Source organism: Pristiophorus japonicus, chromosome 23, assembly GCF_044704955.1.
Source record: "Pristiophorus japonicus isolate sPriJap1 chromosome 23, sPriJap1.hap1, whole genome shotgun sequence".
Taxonomy (NCBI): domain Eukaryota; kingdom Metazoa; phylum Chordata; class Chondrichthyes; family Pristiophoridae; genus Pristiophorus; species Pristiophorus japonicus.
In genome coordinates this window covers 58,688,787-58,705,487 of record NC_091999.1, presented here as the reverse complement: position 1 = coordinate 58,705,487, position 16,701 = coordinate 58,688,787, and the positions used below count along the sequence as shown (strand labels likewise).

General features: G+C 43.5%; 7 non-coding genes and 1 pseudogene across 7 annotated transcripts; 1 reads left to right on the top strand and 7 right to left on the bottom strand.

Moving 5' to 3' along the window:
* LOC139235565 (zinc finger protein 595-like) overlaps positions 1-16,701 on the top strand; it is a 115,980-nt pseudogene that overhangs the window by 55,675 nt on the left and 43,604 nt on the right.
* On the bottom strand, positions 634-715 carry trnas-aga (transfer RNA serine (anticodon AGA)). Its single transcript has one exon. It is a non-coding gene; the product is annotated as a tRNA-Ser (tRNA).
* trnad-guc (transfer RNA aspartic acid (anticodon GUC)) lies at positions 932-1,003 on the bottom strand. The gene has a single exon. It is a non-coding gene; the product is annotated as a tRNA-Asp (tRNA).
* On the bottom strand, positions 2,584-2,665 carry trnas-aga (transfer RNA serine (anticodon AGA)). Its single transcript has one exon. It is a non-coding gene; the product is annotated as a tRNA-Ser (tRNA).
* trnas-aga (transfer RNA serine (anticodon AGA)) lies at positions 4,535-4,616 on the bottom strand. Its single transcript has one exon. It is a non-coding gene; the product is annotated as a tRNA-Ser (tRNA).
* Positions 6,487-6,568, bottom strand: trnas-aga (transfer RNA serine (anticodon AGA)). Its single transcript has one exon. It is a non-coding gene; the product is annotated as a tRNA-Ser (tRNA).
* Positions 6,785-6,856, bottom strand: trnad-guc (transfer RNA aspartic acid (anticodon GUC)). Its single transcript has one exon. It is a non-coding gene; the product is annotated as a tRNA-Asp (tRNA).
* On the bottom strand, positions 8,438-8,519 carry trnas-aga (transfer RNA serine (anticodon AGA)). The gene has a single exon. It is a non-coding gene; the product is annotated as a tRNA-Ser (tRNA).

Below are 16,701 nucleotides of genomic sequence, written 5' to 3'. Positions count from 1 at the left end.
GGGCAACTCTCCTACTCTGTTTCGAGTAATGCTCTGGGACCTTTCATATCCACCCGAGGGTGCAGACGGAGCTTCAATTTAACATTTCATCCGAAAGTCAACAGTTTCAACATTGCAAAATTCCCCAAGTGCTGCACTTGAGTGTTAGCCAAGATGATATGCTCAAGTCCAAGGAGTGCGACTTGAACACACAAACTCCTGATTCAGTCGAGAATGCTGCCACTGAACCAAAGCCGATACAAAAGTTCACAACCGTATTATTTTCCCCAAGTCTTTTTTATAAGTTCCAGGACATACCAAATTCGTATGATGATTTCCACACACAGTTGCACATACACAGAGACAAAAATAGAGATAGACAGACACAGAGACACACATAACCAAAAATTTACACGCACCAACGGGCATGCACAGATGCCTTAGCCATCTCGAGGGATAGACAGGCTGAATCACTGTCGCAACTTTGACTGATTGTTGCGATTTTTTAAACGGATGCATCGTGAATATTGCAGATTAATAAAAATGAGAACAAATGTCAGTGTTGAAAGGTGTGGGACGTTATTACAATTATCACATGATCAGTTTGGTAGAGAACTGGTTAAATTGTGAAATGGAATGAAAAATGCTGAGAATCGTAGTCGGCAGGATTCGAACCTGCGCGGTAAAATCCCAATGGATTTCTAGTCCATCGCCTTAACCACTCGGCCACGACTACTGTGTTGCTGGCTTTTTAAACGTTACTCAGAAAAAACTCAGTCATCCATCTCTGTGCAGCAGACGGCCAAAGAATGCTGAAAAAGTCTCCGTTTGCTAAAAATGTGGAAGGGGCAAACTCCTCTACCTGTATTTTCACAGTTCGATTTCGCTCTGGAATTTTTAATATGCATCTACCAAGAAACAGAAGTAAAAATCAACATTTTGAAACATCTGCCTCCCCGTCGGGGAATTGAACCCCGGTCTCCCGCGTGACAGGCGGGGATACTCACCACTATACTAACGAGGAACTGACGGATAGCTGCTCTGTCGGAGCAGGAATCGAGCTGTGAACAGAACTGGACACCATGAGAAGTCGACAGACACATTGAGAGACAGAGACAAACCGACAAACAGGGAGAGACAGACACCGAGATAGAGACAACGAGAGACAGAAAGTGTGAGACTGAGAAGGAGAGGCAGATTGGGTGAGAAAAAGACTCAAACACATACAGAGACAGAGATTTGTGTGTTTGATCTATTAAGAGAGAAAGGGAAAGAGTGAGAGAAAGACAATGATAAAGACAGTGAAAAGGAGAGAGACAGATAGAGAGAAAGAGATAGAGACTAAAACAGAAAATGATGGAAATACTTCTCAGGTTAGATGCAGGGACTAACAGAGACAGGCAAAGAAATGGACAGACCGAAATGATGGGAAAGAGAGAGCCAGTCAGACAAAGAATCTGAGAGAATCCCATTGGAACAGACGTGGGCACCGTGAGAAAGAGACAGATTGAGAGACTGAGACAAACGGAGAAACAGGGACAGACAGAGTGAGTCAGACTGAGAGAGACAAAGACTCAGACATACAAACACATACACAGCTCTGTGGAGAGAGAGAGAGAGGCAGAGACCGAGCGACACAGATACATTTCACAATTTCATTTCATTATCGGTTCAGAGTGACACATAGTTACAGAAAATTGTTGATTCAACCGATGAAAATCGGACATCACTGATCAGAATGGGAGGAAATCTGTTTTAAAATAAATAGAAACCAGGAGTGGGGAAGAACCCACGGTGGGAAACCCTTTGAAGTTTAAGGCCAACGACATAACCACTCGGTTATCCTGGCCCTGTGAGAGCTTGGATTCTGTCTCTGTGACAAACTGGGCTTCAACCCCAACCCCACATACAAACACATGCACATAGTCTTTTAGTGAGCATTTACGAACATTTTTAGTAATATTTACACGGGGGCAACTCTCCTACTCTGTTTCGAGTAATGCTCTGGGACCTTTCATATCCACCCGAGGGTGCAGACGGAGCTTCAATTTAACATTTCATCCGAAAGTCAACAGCTTCAACATTGCAAAATTCCCCAAGTGCTGCACTTGAGTGTTAGCCAAGTTGATATGCTCAAGTCCAAGGAGTGCGACTTGAACACACAAACTCCTGATTCAGTCGAGAATGCTGCCACTGAACCAAAGCCGGTACAAAAGTTCACAACCGTATTATTTTCCACAAGTCTTTTTTATAAGTTCCAGGACATACCAAATTCATGGTGATGATTTCCACAGACAGTTGCACATACACAGAGACAAAAATAGAGATAGACAGACACAGAGACACATATAACCAAATATTTACACGCACCAACGGGCATGCACAGATGCCTTAGCCATCTCGAGGGATAGACAGGCTGAATCACTGTCGCAAATTTGACTGATTGTTGCGATTTTTTAAACGGATGTATCGTGAATATTGCAGATTAATAAAAATGAGAACAAATGTCAGTGTTGAAAGGTGTGGACGTTATTCCAATTATCACATTATCAGTTTGGTAGAGAACTGGTTAAATTGTGAAATGGAATGAAAAATGCTGAGAATCGTAGTCGGCAGGATTCGAACCTGCGCGGGAAAATCCCAATGGATTTCTAGTCCATCGCCTTAACCACTCGGCCACGACTACTGTGTCGCTGGCTTTTTAAACGTTACTCAGAAAAAACTCAGTCATCCATCTCTGTGCAGCAGACGGCCAAAGAATCCTGAAAAAGTCTCCGTTTGCTAAAAATCTGGAAGAGGCAAACTCCTCGACCTGTATTTTCACAGTTCGATTTCGCTCTGGAATTTTTAACATGTATCTACCAAGAAACAGAAGTAAAAATCAACATTTTGGAACATCTGCCTCCACGTCGGGGAATTGAACCCCAGTCTCCCGCGTGACAGGCGGGGATACTCACCACTATACTAACGAGGAACTGACGGATAGCTGCTCTGTCGGAGCAGGAATCGAGCTGTGAACAGAACTGGACACCATGAGAAGTCGACAGACACATTGAGAGACAGAGACAAACCGACAAACAGGGAGAGACAGACACCGAGATAGAGACAACGAGAGACAGAAAGTGTGAGACTGAGAAGGAGAGGCAGATTGGGTGAGAAAAAGACTCAAACACATACAGAGACAGAGATTTGTGTGTTTGATCTATTAAGAGAGAAAGGGAAAGAGTGAGAGAAAGACAATGATAAAGACAGTGACAAGGAGAGAGACAGATAGAGAGAAAGAGATAGAAACTAAAACAGAAAATGATGGAAATACTTCTCAGGTTGGAGGCAGGGACTAACAGAGACAGGCAAAGAAATGGACAGACCGAAATGATGGGAAAGAGAGCGCCAGTCAGACAAAGAATCTGAGAGAATCCCATTGGAACAGACGTGGGCACCGTGAGAAAGAGACAGATTGAGAGACTGAGACAAACGGAGAAACAGGGACAGACAGAGTGAGTCAGACTGAGAGAGACAAAGACTCAGACATACAAACACATACACAGCTCTGTGGAGAGAGAGAGAGAGGCAGAGACCGAGCGACACAGATACATTTCACAATTTCATTTCATTATCGGTTCAGAGTGACACATAGTTACAGAAAATTGTTGATTCAACCGATGAAAATCGGACATCACTGATCAGAATGGGAGGAAATCTGTTTTAAAATAAATAGAAACCAGGAGTGGGGAAGAACCCACGGTGGGAAACCCTTTGAAGTTTAAGGCCAACGACATAACCACTCGGTTATCCTGGCCCTGTGAGAGCTTGGATTCTGTCTCTGTGACAAACTGGGCTTCAACCCCAACCCCACATACAAACACATGCACATAGTCTTTTAGTGAGCATTTACGAACATTTTTAGTAATATTTACACGGGGGCAACTCTCCTACTCTGTTTCGAGTAATGCTCTGGGACCTTTCATATCCACACGAGGGTGCAGACGGAGCTTCAATTTAACATTTCATCCGAAAGTCAACAGCTTCAACATTGCAAAATTCCCCAAGTGCTGCACTTGAGTGTTAGCCAAGATGATATGCTCAAGTCCAAGGAGTGCGACTTGAACACACAAACTCCTGATTCAGTCGAGAATGCTGCCACTGAACCAAAGCCGGTACAAAAGTTCACAACCGTATTATTTTCCACAAGTCTTTTTTATAAGTTCCAGGACATACCAAATTCATGGTGATGATTTCCACAGACAGTTGCACATACACAGAGACAAAAATAGAGATAGACAGACACAGAGACACATATAACCAAAAATTTACACGCACCAACGGGCATGCACAGATGCCTTAGACATCTCGAGGGATAGACAGGCTGAATCACTGTCGCAACTTTGACTGATTGTTGCGATTTTTTAATCGGATGTATCGTGAATATTGCAGATTAATAAAAATGAGAACAAATGTCAGTGTTGAAAGGTGTGGGACGTTATTCCAATTATCACATGATCAGTTTGGTCGAGAACTGGTTAAATTGTGAAATGGAATGAAAAATGCTGAGAATCGTAGTCGGCAGGATTCGAACCTGCGCGGGAAAATCCCAATGGATTTCTAGTCCATCGCCTTAACCACTCGGCCACGACTACTGTGTTGCTGGCTTTTTAAACGTTACTCAGAAAAAACTCAGTCATCCATCTCTGTGCAGCAGACGGCCAAAGAATCCTGAAAAAGTCTCCGTTTGCTAAAAATCTGGAAGAGGCAAACTCCTCTACCTGTATTTTCACAGTTCGATTTCGCTCTGGAATTTTTAATATGTATCTACCAAGAAACAGAAGTAAAAATCAACATTTTGAAACATCTGCCTCCCCATCCGGGAATTGAACCCCGGTCTCCCGCGTGACAGGTGGGGATACTCACCACTATACTAACGAGGAACTGACCGATAGCTGCTCTGTCGGAGCAGGAATCGAGCTGTGAACAGAACTGGACACCATGAGAAGTCGACAGACACATTGAGAGACAGAGACAAACCGACAAACAGGGAGAGACAGACACCGAGACAGAGACAACGAGAGACAGAAAGTGTGAGACTGAGAAGGAGAGGCAGATTGGGTGAGAAAAAGACTCAAACACATACAGAGACAGAGATTTGTGTGTTTGATCTATTAAGAGAGAAAGGGAAAGAGTGAGTGAAAGACAATGATAAAGACAGTGACAAGGAGAGAGACAGATAGAGAGAAAGAGATAGAGACTAAAACAGAAAATGATGGAAATACTTCTCAGGTTAGATGCAGGGACTAACAGAGACAGGCAAATAAATGGACAGACCGAAATGATGGGAAAGAGAGAGCCAGTCAGACAAAGAATCTGAGAGAATCCCATTGGAACAGACGTGGGCACCGTGAGAAAGAGACAGATTGAGAGACTGAGACAAACGGAGAAACAGGGACAGACAGAGTGAGTCAGACTGAGAGAGACAAAGACTCAGACATACAAACACATACACAGCTCTGTGGAGAGAGAGAGAGAGAGGCAGAGACCGAGCGACACAGATACATTTCACAATTTCATTTCATTATCGGTTCAGAGTGACACATAGTTACAGAAAATTGTTGATTCAACCGATGAAAATCGGACATCACTGATCAGAATGGGAGGAAATCTGTGTTAAAATAAATAGAAACCAGGAGTGGGGAAGAACCCACGTTGGAAAACCCTTTGAAGTTTAAGGCCAACGACATAACCACTCGGTTATCCTGGCCCTGTGAGAGCTTGGATTCTGTCTCTGTGACAAACTGGGCTTCAACCCCAACCCCACATACAAACACATGCACATAGTCTTTTAGTGAGCATTTACGAACATTTTTAGTAATATTGACACGGGGGCAACTCTCCTACTCTGTTTCGAGTAATGCTCTGGGACCTTTCATATCCACCCGAGGGTGCAGACGGAGCTTCAATTTAACATTTCATCCGAAAGTCAACAGCTTCAACATTGCAAAATTCCCCAAGTGCTGCACTTGAGTGTTAGCCAAGAAGATATGCTCAAGTCCAAGGAGTGCGACTTGAACACACAAACTCCTGATTCAGTCGAGAATGCTGCCACTGAACCAAAGCCGATACAAAAGTTCACAACCGTATTATTTTCCCCAAGTCTTTTTTATAAGTTCCAGGACATACCAAATTCATATGATGATTTCCACAGACAGTTGCACATACACAGAGACAAAAATAGAGATAGACAGACACAGAGACACACATAACCAAAAATTTACACGCACCAACGGGCATGCACAGATGCCTTAGACATCTCGAGGGATAGACAGGCTGAATCACTGTCGCAACTTTGACTGATTGTTGCGATTTTTTAATCGGATGTATCGTGAATATTGCAGATTAATAAAAATGGGAACAAATGTCAGTGTTGAAAGGTGTGGGACGTTATTCCAATTATCACATGATCAGTTTGGTCGAGAACTGGTTAAATTGTGAAATGGAATGAAAAATGCTGAGAATCGTAGTCGGCAGGATTCGAACCTGCGCGGGAAAATCCCAATGGATTTCTAGTCCATCGCCTTAACCACTCGGCCACGACTACTGTGTTGCTGGCTTTTTAAACGTTACTCAGAAAAAACTCAGTCATCCATCTCTGTGCAGCAGACGGCCAAAGAATGCTGAAAAAGTCTCCGTTTGCTAAAAATGTGGAAGGGGCAAACTCCTCTACCTGTATTTTCACAGTTCGATTTCGCTCTGGAATTTTTAATATGCATCTACCAAGAAACAGAAGTAAAAATCAACATTTTGAAACATCTGCCTCCCCGTCGGGGAATTGAACCCCGGTCTCCCGCGTGACAGGCGGGGATACTCACCACTATACTAACGAGGAACTGACGGATAGCTGCTCTGTCGGAGCAGGAATCGAGCTGTGAACAGAACTGGACACCATGAGAAGTCGACAGACACATTGAGAGACAGAGACAAACCGACAAACAGGGAGAGACAGACACCGAGATAGAGACAACGAGAGACAGAAAGTGTGAGACTGAGAAGGAGAGGCAGATTGGGTGAGAAAAAGACTCAAACACATACAGAGACAGAGATTTGTGTGTTTGATCGATTAAGAGAGAAAGGGAAAGAGTGAGAGAAAGACAATGATAAAGACAGTGAAAAGGAGAGAGACAGATAGAGAGAAAGAGATAGAGACTAAAACAGAAAATGATGGAAATACTTCTCAGGTTAGATGCAGGGACTAACAGAGACAGGCAAAGAAATGGACAGACCGAAATGATGGGAAAGAGAGAGCCAGTCAGACAAAGAATCTGAGAGAATCCCATTGGAACAGACGTGGGCACCGTGAGAAAGAGACAGATTGAGAGACTGAGACAAACGGAGAAACAGGGACAGACAGAGTGAGTCAGACTGAGAGAGACAAAGACTTAGACATACAAACACATACACAGCTCTGTGGAGAGAGAGAGAGAGGCAGAGACCGAGCGACACAGATACATTTCACAATTTCATTTCATTATCGGTTCAGAGTGACACATAGTTACAGAAAATTGTTGATTCAACCGATGAAAATCGGACATCACTGATCAGAATGGGAGGAAATCTGTTTTAAAATAAATAGAAACCAGGACTGGGGAAGAACCCACGGTGGAAAACCCTTTGAAGTTTAAGGCCAACGACATAACCACTCGGTTATCCTGGCCCTGTGAGAGCTTGGATTCTGTCTCTGTGACAAACTGGGCTTCAACCCTAACCCCACATACAAACACATGCACATAGTCTTTTAGTGAGCATTTACGAACATTTTTAGTAATATTGACACGGGGGCTACTCTCCTACTCTGTTTCGAGTAATGCTCTGGGACCTTTCATATCCACCCGAGGGTGCAGACGGAGCTTCAATTTAACATTTCATCCGAAAGTCAACAGCTTCAACATTGCAAAATTCCCCAAGTGCTGCACTTGAGTGTTAGCCAAGATGATATGCTCAAGTCCAAGGAGTGCGACTTGAACACACAAACTCCTGATTCAGTCGAGAATGCTGCCACTGAACCAAAGCCGATACAAAAGTTCACAACCGTATTATTTTCCCCAAGTTTTTTTTATAAGTTCCAGGACATACCAAATTCATATGATGATTTCCACAGACAGTTGCACATACACAGAGACAAAAATAGAGATAGACAGACACAGAGACACACATAACCAAAAATTTACACGCACCAACGGGCATGCACAGATGCCTTAGACATCTCGAGGGATAGACAGGCTGAATCACTGTCGCAACTTTGACTGATTTTTGCGATGTTTTAAACGGATGTATCGTGAATATTGCAGATTAATAAAAATGAGAAACAAATGTCAGTGTTGAAAGGTGTGGGACTTTATTCCATTTATCACATGATCAGTTTGGCAGAGAACTGGTCAAATTGTGAAATGGAATGAAAAATGCTGAGAATCGTAGTCGGCAGGATTCGAACCTGCGCGGGAAAATCCCAATGGATTTCTAGTCCATGGCCTTAATCACTCGGCCACGACTACTGAGTCGATAGCTTTTTAAACGTTACTCAGAAAAAACTCAGTCATCCATCTCTGTGCAGCAGACGGCCAAAGAATCCTGAAAAAGTCTTCGTTTGCTAAAAATCTGGAAGAGGCAATCTCCTCTACCTGCATTTTCACAGTTCAATTTCACTCTGGATTTTTTGATATGTATCTCTACCAAGAAACAAAAGTAAAATTCTACATTTTGAAACAACTGCCTTCCCGCACGGTGAATTGAACCCAGGGATCCCGCGTGACAGGCGATGATATTCACGACTATACTAACGAGGAACTGACGGGTAACTGCTCTGTCGGAGAAGGAATCGAGCTGTGAACAGAACTGGACACAATGAGAAGTCAACAGACACATTGAGAGACAGAGACAAACCGACAAACAGGGAGAGACAGACACCGAGATAGAGACAACGAGAGACAGAAAGTGTGAGACTGAGAAGGAGAGGCAGGATGTGTGAGAAAAAGACTCAAACACATAAATATACAGAGATGTGTGTGTGTGATCTATTAAGAGAGAGAGGGAAAGAGTGAGAGAAAGGCAATGATAAAGATAGTGACAAGGCGAGAGACAGATAGAGAGAGAGAGATAGAGACTAAAACAGAAAATAATGGAAATACTTCTCAGGTTAGAGGCAGGGACTAACAGAGGCAGGCAAAGACATGGACAGACCGAAATGATGGGAAAGAGAGAGCCAGTCAGACAAAGAATCTGAGAGAATCCCATTGGAACAGACGTGGGCACCGTGAGAAAGAGACAGATTGAGAGACTGAGACAAACGGAGAAACAGGGACAGACAGATTGAGTCAGACTGAGAGAGACAAAGACTCAAACATCCAAACACATACACAACTCTGTGAAGAGAAAGAGAGAGGCAGGGACCGAGCGAAACTGATACCTTTCACAATTTTATTTCATTATCGGTTCAGAGTGTCACACAGTTACAGAAAATTGTTGATTCAACCGATGAAAATCGGACATCACTGATCAGAATGGGAGGAAATCCGTGTTAATTTAAATAAAAACCAGGAGTGGGGAAGAACCCACGCTGGGAAAACCCTTTGAAGTTTAAGGCCAACGCCCTTACCAGTCGGCTATCCTGGTCCTGTGAGAGCTTGGATTCTGTCTCTGTGACAAACTAGGCTTCAACCCCAACCCCACATACAAACACATGCACATAGTCTTTTAGTGAGCATTTACGAACATTTTTAGTAATATTTACACGGGGGAAACTCTCCTATTCTGTTTCGAATAATGCTCTGGGACCTTTCATATCCACCCGAGGGTGCAGACGGAGCTTCAATGTAATATTTCATCCGAGAGTCAACAGCTTCAACATTGCAAAATTCCCCAAGTGCTGCACTTGAGTGTTAGCCAAGATGATATGCTCAAGTCCAAGGAGTTCGACTTGAACACACAAACTCCCGATTCAGTCGAGAATGCTGCCACTGAACCAAAGCCGATACAAAAGTTCACAACCGTATTATTTTCCCCAAGTCTTTTTTATAAGTTCCAGGACATACCAAATTCATGGTGATGATTTCCACAGACAGTTGCACATATGGAGAGACAAAAATAGAGATAGACAGACACAGAGACACACACACACATAACCAAAAATTTACACGCACCAACGGGCATGCACAGATGCCTGAGACATCTCGAGGGATAGACAGGCTGAATCACTGTCGCAACTTTGACTGATTTTTGCGATGTTTTAAACGGATGTATCGTGAATATTGCAGATTAATAAAAATGAGAAACAAATGTCAGTGTTGAAAGGTGTGGGACGTTATTCCATTTATCTCATGATCAGTTTGGCAGAGAACTGTTTAAATTGTGAAATGGAAAGAATAATGCTGAGAATCGGAGTTGGCAGGATTCGAATCTGCGTGGGAAAATCCCAATGGATTTCTAGTCCGACAGCAGGGAGAGACAGAGAGCGAGATAGAGACAACGAGAGACAGAAAGTGTGAGACAATGATGGAATGGCAGACTGAGTGTGAAAAAGACTCAAATACATACATATACAGAGATGTGTGTGTGTGATCTATTCAGAGAGAGAGGGAAAGAGTGAGAGAAAGACAATGATAAAGACAGTGACAAGGAGAGAGACTGATCGAGAAAGAGAGATAGAGACTAAAAGAGAAAATGATGGAAATACTCAGCAGGTTAGAGACAGAGCAAGGAAAGACAGCAGGCAGAGACATAGACAGATCGAGAGAGACAGTCAGACAGAGAGGGATGATGGGAAAGAGAGAGCCAAATAGACAGGGAGACTGAGAGAATCCCATTGGAGCAGAACTTTTACACCGTGAGAAAGTAAGAGACAGATTGAGAGATAGGGACAAACAGAGAAACATAGAAAATATGTGCAGGAGTAGGCCATTCGGGCTTTCGAGTCTGCACCACCATTCAATAAGATCATGGCTGATGATTCAGCTCAGTACCCCTTTCCTGCTTTCTCTCCATACCTCTTGATGCCTTTAGCCTTCATGGCCATATCTAACGCCCTCTTGAATATAGCCAATGAACTGGCATCAACATCTCTCTGCGATAGGGAATTCCACAGGTTAACAACTCTCTGAGTGAAGAAGTTTCTCCTCACTTCGATCCTAAATGGCCTGCCCCTTATCCTTAGACTGTGTCCCCTAATTCTGGACTTCCCCAACATCGGGAACGTTCTTGCTGCATCTAACCTGTAAAGTCCCGTCAGAATTTTTTATGTTTCTATGAGATCCCCTCTCTTACTTCTCAACTCCAGTGACTACAAGCCCAGTCGATCCAGTCTCTCCTCATATGTCAGTCCTGTCATCCCGGGAATCAGTATGGTGAAACTTCGCTGCACTCCCTCAATAGCAAGAAAGTCCTTCCTCAGATTACGAGACCAAAACTGAACACAATATTCCAGGTGAGGTCTCACAAAGGCCCTGTACAACAGCAGTAAGACCTCAGTACTCCTATACCCAGAACCCCTAGCTATAAAGGTCAACATACCATTTGCCTTCTTCACCGCCTGCTGCAACTGCATGTCAACTTTCAATGACTGGTGTAACACGACACGCAGCTCCCATTGCACCTCCCCTTTTCCTAATCTGCCGCCATACAGATAATATTCTGCCTTCGTGTTTTTGCCACCAAAGTGGATAACCTCTCATTTATCCACATTATACTGCATCTGCCATGCATTTGCCCACTCACCTAACCTGTCCACGTCACCCTGCAGCCTCTTAGCGTCCTCCTCACAGCTCACACCGCCACCCTGTTAGTATCATCTGCAAACATGAAGATATTACACTCAATTCCTTCATCTAAATCATTCATGTATATTGTAAATAGCTGGGGTACGAGCACTGAGCCCTGCGGCACCCCACTAGTCACTGCCTGCTTTTCTGAAAAGGACCCGTTTATCCCGACTCTCTGCTTCCTGTCTGCCAACCAGTTCTCTATCCACGTCAGTACATTACTCCCAATACTATGCACACCAATACGTGAGTGGGAATTTGTTGAAAGCCTTTTAAAAGTAATTACACCACATGCACTGGTTCCCCTTGTCCACTATTCTAGTTACATCCTCAATAAATTCCAGAAGATTTGTCAAGCTTGATTTCCCTTTCATAAATTCATGCAGCTTGGACCGATCCTGTCACTGCTTTCCAAATGCACTGCTATTTCATCTTTAATAATTGATTCCTACATTTTCCCCACTACTGATGTCAGGCTAACCGGTCTATAATTATCCATTTTCTATCTCCCTCCTTTTTTAAAATGTGGTGTTACATTAGCTAATCTCCAGTCCATACGAACTGATTTAGAGTCCACGGACTGTTGGAAAATGATCACCAATGAATCCGCTATTTCTAGGGCCACTTCCTCAAGTACTTTCCAATGCAGACTATCAGGCCCCGGGGATTTATCGGTCTTCAATCCCATCAATTTCCCTAACACAATTACCTGACTGATAAGGATTTGCTTCAGTTCCTCCTTCTCGCTAGATCCTTGGTGCCCTAGTATTTTTGGAAGGTTATGCGTGTCTTCCTTCGTGAAGACAGAACCAAAGTAATTGTTCAACTGGTCTACCATTTCTTTGTTCCCCATTATAAATTCACCTGAATCTGACTGCAAGTGACCTACGTTTGTCTTCTCTAATCTTTTTGTCTTCACATATCTATAGAACTTTATTATGTTTCCAACAAGCTTCCTCTCATAATCCAATTTCCCCCTCCTAATTAAACCCTTTGTCCTCCTCTGCTGAATTCTAAATGTCTCCCAGTCCTCAGGTTGCGTCTTTTTCTGGCCAATTTATATGCCTCTTCCTTGCACTATCCTTAATTTCCCTTGTTAGCTACTGTTGAGCCACCTTCCCAGTTTTATTTTTACTCCAGACAGGGAAATACAATTGTTGAGGTTCGTCTATGTGATCTTTAAATGTTTGCCATTTCCTATCCACCGTCAACCCTTTAAGTATCATTCGCCAGTCTATTCTAGCCAATTCACGTCTCATATCATCGAAGTTACCTTTCCTTAAGTTCAGGACCCAAGTCTCTGAATTAACTGTGGCACTCGCCACCTTAATAAAGAATTCTACCTTATTATGGCCACTCATCCCAAGGGGCCTCGCACAACAAGATTGCTAATTTGTCCTTTCTCATTACACACCACCCAGTCTAGGATGGCCAGCCCTCTAGATGGTCCCTCGACATATTGGTCGAGAAAACCATCCCTAATACGCTCGAGGAAATCCTCCTCCACCGTATTGCTTCCTGTTTTATTAGCCCAATCTACATTTAGAGCAAGGTCGTCCTTGATAACTGCTGTATCTTTATGGCACGCATCCCTAAATTTCTTGTTTGATGCTGTCCCCAACCTCACTACTACTGTTTGCTGATCTGTGCACAACTCCTCTCGCGTTTTCTTCCCTTTGGTATTCCGCAGCACCACCCATACATGTTCCACATCTTCCAAGCTAATGTCGTTCCTTACTATTGCTTTAATTTCCTCTTTAACCAGCAACGCTACCCCAACACCTTTTCATTTCTGTCTATGCTTCCTGAATGTTGAATTCCCAGCCTTGGTCACCCTGGAGCTATGTCTCCGTCATGCCAATTTTATCATATTCAGTAATTGCTGCTTGTGCAGTTAATTCATCCGCCTTATTACGAATACACCTCACAATGAGGCACAGAGCCTTCAGGCTTGTTATTGTAGCACATTTTGACCCTTTAGAATTTGGCTGTAAAGTGGCCCTATTTGATTTTTGCAGTGGGATTCTCTGCCCTCCACCTTTACTTTTAATCTTTCGTTCTGTGCCCATTCGACTTCCCTCTGTCTCCCGTCGCCCTGCCATATTACTTTAAACCCTCCCCAATAACACTAGCAAACACTCCCCCTTGGACATTGTTTTGGGTCCTGCCCAGGTGCAGACCTTCCGGTTTAGTTCTGGTCCCACCTCCCCCAGAACCGGTTCCAAAGTCCCAGGAACTTGAATACCTCCTATCTGCACCACATTTCAAGCCACGTATTCATCTGAGCTATCCTGCGATTCCTGCTCCGACTAGCAGGTGGCACTGGTAGCAATCCTGAGTTTGCGACCTTTGAGGTCCTACTTTTTAATTTAACTCCGAGCTCCCTGAATTCAGCTTGTAGGTCCACAGACAGAGTGAGTCAGAGAGTGACAGAGACTCAAACACATAAAGATATACAGGGCTCTCTAAAGACAGAGAGTGAGAGGCACAGATACATTTCACAATCCCATTTCTTTGTCAGTTGAGAGTGTGACAGAGTTACAGATTCAACAGAAGGTATTCGGGTAACACTGAGCAGGATGGGAGAAAATCGGTGCAAAATTCAAGAGCTACGAGGAGTGGGGTTCGAACCCACGCAGGTATAAACCCATTAGATCCTAAATGCAACGACTTATACACTCAGCCATTCTGGACTTGCGAACCTTCACATTCTGTCTCGATGAGAATCTGGGCTTGAGCTCCACCCTCACAGACACACGCATACACACAGGTTTTCAGTGAGCATTTCAGAATATTTATATAAAAGTGACACGGGGACAACTCACTATTCTTTATCTAATAATGCTGTGGGAACTTTCGCATTCACCGGAGAGAGCAGACGGAGCTTCAATTTGACATTTCATCCAAAAGTCAACAGCTTCAACAATGCAAAATTCCGCAAGTACTGCACTTGAGTGTCAGCCAAGATTATATGCTCAAGTCTCAGGAGTGGGACTTGAAGTCGAAAATGCTGCCGCTGAACCAAAGCCGATATCAAATGTCACAACTATATTATTTTCCCCAAGTCTTTTTAAAAAGTTCCAGGACATACCAAATGCATGGTGATGATATCCACAGACAGTTGCACATACACAGTGACATGCATACAGATAGACAGATACAGAGACACACACACACACAACCAAAAATATACACGCACCAATGGACATACACAGAGTGCCTTAGTATAAAGAAGGATCGACAGGCTGAATCACCGTCGCTAATTTGGCTGATTTTTGCGTTTTTCTATCCGTATGTATCGTGAATATTGCAAATTAATGAACATGAGAAAAAAATGTCAGTGTTGCAAGGTGTGGGACGTTATTCCACCGAACTCAGGATCCGTTTTGCAGGGATCTGTTTAAATTGTGAAATGGAATGCAAAACGCTGAAATCGGTAGTCGACAGTATAGAACCTGCACGGTGAAACCCCAGTGGGTTTTTTGGTCCATCGCCTTAATCACCCAGGCACGACGACTGGGTTTCTACCTCTTTAAATGTTACTCACATAAAACTCAATCATCCATCTCTCTGCATCAGAACGCCGCAGAGTCCTGAAAAAGTCTCCGTTTCCTAAAATTCTGGAAGAGCCAATCTCCTCTTGCTGTATTTTTACTCTTCTATGTTGCTCTGGAACTGTTAATATGAATCTATACCGAATAACAGAGGTACAATTCTACATTTCGAAAATGATTCCTCCCGCGTGACAGGCAGGGATACGCACGACTATACCAATGATGGACTGACGGGTGTAGATTTTGAGACAGCAGGAATCGAGCTGTGAAAAGAAGTGGACATCATGAGAAAGAGACAGACACTTTGAGAGACAGACACAAACAGAGAAACAGGGAGAGACAGACAGCGAGCTAGAGAAATAGAGAGAGATCAATTGTGAGACTGAGAGGGATAGGGAGACTGAGTGAGACAAAGACTCAAACACACACATACAAAGAGATGTGTGTGTGTGTGTATGCGCTCCATAAAGAGAGAGAGGCAAATAGTAATGGAAAACCAGAGACAAAGAAAAAGACATGGACAAAGAAAGCGACAAAGAGAGAGAGAGATAGTGAGAGAGAAGATAGAGAGAGAGAGACAGAGATAAAAACAAAAAATGATGGAAATACTCAACAGGTTACGGACAGGATCGAACAGAGACAGGCAAAGGGAGACAGGCAGGCAGAGACAGAGACAGACAGTAATGATGGGAAAGAGAGAGACAGTCAGACAGAGAGACTGAGAGAATCCCATTGCAACAGAACTGGACACTGTGAGAAAGACACGGGCAGATTGAGAGACCGAGACAAACAGAGAAACAGGGAGAGACAGAGTGAGTCAGAGAGAGGCAGAGTGAGGGAGACAAAGACTTAAACACGCAAACACATGCACAGATCTCTAAAGAGACAGAGGTAGAGAGTGAGGCAGAGACTGAGAGACACGATTCCATTTCTTTATCGGTTCAGAATGTCATAGAATTGCAGTAAAATGCAGATTTAACAGATTCTTACTGCAGTTGTACAGGGCCTTGGTGAGGCCTCACCTGGAATATTGTGTTTAGTTTTGGTCTCCTAATCTGAGGAAGGACGTTCTTGCTATTGAGCAAGTGAAGCGAAAGTTCACCAGATTGATTCTCGGGATGGCTGGACTGTCATATGAGGAGAGACTGGATCAACTTGGTTTTTATACATTGGAGTTTAGACGGATGAGAGGGGATTTCGTAGAAACATAAAGATTCTGGCGGGACGGGACAGGTTAAATGCAGGTAGCTTGTTCCCGATGTTGGGGAAGTCCAGAACCAGGGGACACAGCCTCAGGACAGCCATGTCTCCGTGGTGCCAATTATATCATATTCATTAATTGCTACCTGTGCAGTTAATTCATCCACCTT